The sequence below is a fragment of the Petromyzon marinus genome, chromosome 55, assembly GCF_048934315.1.
Source record: "Petromyzon marinus isolate PM22_M1 ecotype Great Lakes invasive population chromosome 55, UKy_Petmar_22M1.pri1.0, whole genome shotgun sequence".
NCBI lineage: Eukaryota > Metazoa > Chordata > Hyperoartia > Petromyzontiformes > Petromyzontidae > Petromyzon > Petromyzon marinus.
The window spans coordinates 58875-62709 of NC_133721.1; the positions used below are offsets into that span (position 1 = coordinate 58875).

The 3835-nt window shown below is 47.3% G+C and overlaps 1 pseudogene; it reads left to right on the top strand.

Moving 5' to 3' along the window:
* The first annotated feature begins 263 nt into the window (after positions 1–263).
* On the top strand, positions 264–2142 carry LOC142905575 (exosome complex exonuclease RRP44 pseudogene; annotated as a pseudogene).
* The last annotated feature ends 1693 nt before the right edge of the window (positions 2143–3835 follow it).

Sequence of the window (3835 nt, forward strand, 5' to 3'; positions counted from 1 at the left end):
AATCCAAAGCACTCGTATATCAAAGCACTCGTATATCAGTTGTGATCACGTGACGCTCGGCAGTACAAAGCTGCTCGTATTGCAAGACCCTCGCTCGTTTATCAAATTCATATTCATTAAAAATTTTGCTCGTCTTGTAAAACACTCGCAGACCAAGTTACTCGCAATCTAAGGTTTTACTGTATATGCTGCTCTCTAACAGCACTTGGCCCAGCGGTCTGTTCAGGCTATACGGGGGATCTTTTTTTGTCTCCGTGCAGGTGTTGATCCAGGGGCTGCAGCATTTAAACCGCGCGATGCACGACGACATCGTGTGCGTGGAGATGTTCCCCGAGGAGTGCTGGGTTGCCCCCTCCTCGCTGGTCCTGCACGATGAGGGCGTCGCAGGGGACGTTGCAGAAGAGAATGAGGAGGATGTGGTGAGTGGAGCGTCAACACTGCTGAACCAAAATCAAACCCAGACACCTGCAGTGTGCGTGTCTCTCTCCCCGTGGTCGCATGGATTTTTCTCCAGGTCCTCCGGCTTTTCCCTCCACAGTTACAATCTGACATGCACTTAGAGTATTTGGCTGCTATCAATTTCAAATGTGATAAGATACTTCATTGAACGATCATTTGTGGCCAGGTCACTTAAAAAGAGCTATGTAGCTCTCAGGGTCCTTACCTGGTAAAGTTAAAATAGTTTATAGTTTTTAAATAGTTTTAATATAGTTTAAACAAAGAATAACAACAAAGACTCAACCACTTCAAGAGAGACCTTAAACATAATGAACACCGTGTGACCAGACAACAATCCACATTAGAGATGCTGTTAGCTTGATTTTGCGTTTATTAAATTACTTTACCTTACATTACTTCAAAATCAAGTTAGGAGTGCTAATCATTTCGTTCTTTTTTTGTATGTACGTAGGGGTTATTTGACCATACTTCGGTGCGGGTTGGTGAAGGGGGGGGGCATAGATCAGGAGCATAGAAGGACAGGACAACAGTTCATTTTGCTGTACTGCGCTCTGCTGCCAGCCATTTTGGCACAGAGCCTATACCACCTGTTATGCATATCCAGGCTCAACACGGCGTCGCTTCCACGGTCTGAGCTGGGTCACAGGGTGGCCTCTATATTGAAAAGTAATTTCTTTAGAACTGCTTTTTGTATTTAGATTGTTGTCCTTTCCGCGCACCTCCGATTAGCATGATTGGCTGTGTACGGTGCAAAATAAGTTCTACATGCATACATACCACAGTGACAAAATGCAAAACATAATAAAGTACAGCAATGAAGTTAATTGAAATTGGCACGAAAACACCCGTGGTTTATGAAAAGTCGACAATTTTTCACAAACATAAACAAGTGTTAGATATTAAATCGCATGTAGTGCAAGTTGGCTTGGGCAGATTATTTATAGACTGATCATTGCACAGTTATACTTATCAAAACGTTACGTAAACATTAAACACATATAGGGTGACTGATGTGCTAAGCAGGTAAGAGAAAATGTCAATCAGTGAAATCATAAAGAATCGAGAGATTAAGCATCAAATTGTGAATTAGATGGGAGGGTAACCTTTGTTGTAGATAATATTGGTCGCAAAAGCCTACGCGGTTTTTTTTTTAACGTGTGGTATCTGATGGGCGTGTTCCGGTTGATTCTATCAATTGCCAGAACTGTTTTAACTTATCAATATTTACGGAGGACTCCTCACTGTGATCTTTTGTCATTTTAACAAAGCGTCAGTCTCATTATTGACATTGATGAGACACAGCATGAAACCACATCCGCAGGTTAAGCGCTATTGTTTTGGATTGCTCCTTCCCCTTCAAGCCAAATTGTATTGTGTTACGCAGTGAGTTGGAAAAAAAATAGTTAATTCATTATTTCAGTGTGTGAGAGAGACGCTACTGTGGTGAGTGCTCATTTGAGTTTGCGTTGTCATCTCCCGGTGCTATCCCAGCTGCTGCTGCTGCTGTCGTCGCTCTTGCTTAGATTACGCAACACGATGTTTGTCCTTTGTTTTGGTCTCCAGCTGAAAGCCGAAAGTGGGAAGATGCGTCGGCCCACTGGCAAAGTGGTCGGCATCATCAAGCGGAACTCGAGGCCGCTGTGCGGCATCCTCATGCCCAGCCCAATCAAGGAGGTGGGCTGATCTGCATGTGTGTGTGTACGTGTGGGGAGCGGTGATGTAGCGGTTAGCGCGCTGCGCTACGAATTCTGGGACCCGAGTTGGATTATATTTATCGCTCATAACCAATAAACAGCGGCAAATGTCTGAACCTGTCTTGGGCCCTTCCCTAGGTCGACTCGGCCATAAATGAGTCTCTGATGTGGCATATAAACATCAGCGCTGTGGAGACAAAGGCGGTCGGGCATGGTGCTGGCCGTACCCACCCCGTCGTTTGCCGTACCAGCTTGAATAGGTGTGTGCTGACGGCACTCACCCAAACAGTTTGTTGAATGCCTTACTGGGGGCTCTTTGTGCGTGTTGCAGGCCACCCGCCACCTGTTCACGCCCGCGGACCGCCGCATGCCACGAGTGCGGGTGGAGACAAGACAAGCAGCGTCCCTGCAGGCCCACCGCATCGTGGTGGCCATCGATGGCTGGCTGCGACACTCCTGCTACCCGAACGTTCGACTGCACCGTGACGCCCCGCACGCCGTGACACCTCATCCGTCCGTCCCGTGGTCGGCATCGTCGGGCTCATCCTTCTGTCTCTTGACGCACGGCCACGCGGCTCTGTATGCAATACAGCCGTCGAACCCAAAACACGAACGGTGACACGGTGAATTGGAAGTCAGGGTGGATGAGCTGGCACCACTGATTTTTTTGTTTGAAAGCATGGCAAACTCACCTGTGATTCAACCTAGGTTATTAAGGTGTTGTAAGTTGATAGTCTCAGCCCAGTCACCAATAACTGCACCAAAAACGATATTAAATTTGGTCGTGCACTTCGATTGTTTAATTTCCATCTCTGAGAAAACTACTGCTTTTGACTGCCATGTGATGAACATTACTTTGATTGGCAGAGTGGTTGGAAAAGCACTGCCCCCCTACAATTTGGACCGCATTTCACTTCATTGGATCTTAGAAGTAGCTCTGTTATGTGTGCTCCTGTGGGTCGTCCTTGACCACGAAGGGTGGTATAGATTGCTTGTCTTGTGTGATACCATTAACACAATGAGAAAAAAAATTGGGGAAAAGCTAAATATATTGTTAAGATGGATTATTTGGGTTGTATCTTTGTTTAAACAGATGCCGGTTAATATTCTACATCATGAACGTTAGGTACAAGGTTGGCATTGTGGTTGTGCTTTTCATACCTATTTGCCACTGCACAACCGAGCGGCACCATGGCTGGCACGGTTTAGTAGGCTGCAGGTTGTTTATTCACTGCAAAAGCGGATCCATGCTATGAACGGTCAATGCTTTGAACAAGTCTAGGCACGTGCAGATGACGCTGTGGTGCCACGTCCCCGTGGTGTACCGACTGCCGTCACCCAATTAACGTGTCGCTAGCCCCGCCCCTGGCCCTGCTCGGCCCCCGGATAGATTTGGATGCCTTGTGGGGCCAGCATATCACGGTTTGGTTCCGGTTCGACACGGCAAAAAGCCAGTGGGTGACCACAGACACCTCGAGAGATCTGCGCCGTCTGGGTTCCAATGTATCATTGGAAAAGGGATACCGGTGACGATTGGCCACGTATGTGCATATGCATGTTGAACTTCTTCCGTACCATACGTAGACAACCGTGCTAATCGTCGGTGTGCTTGTGCAGGGCCATTTTGCGCGCTCTCTGGGCGAATGTGGGGATAAGGAGACGGAGACGGAGGTGCTGCTGCT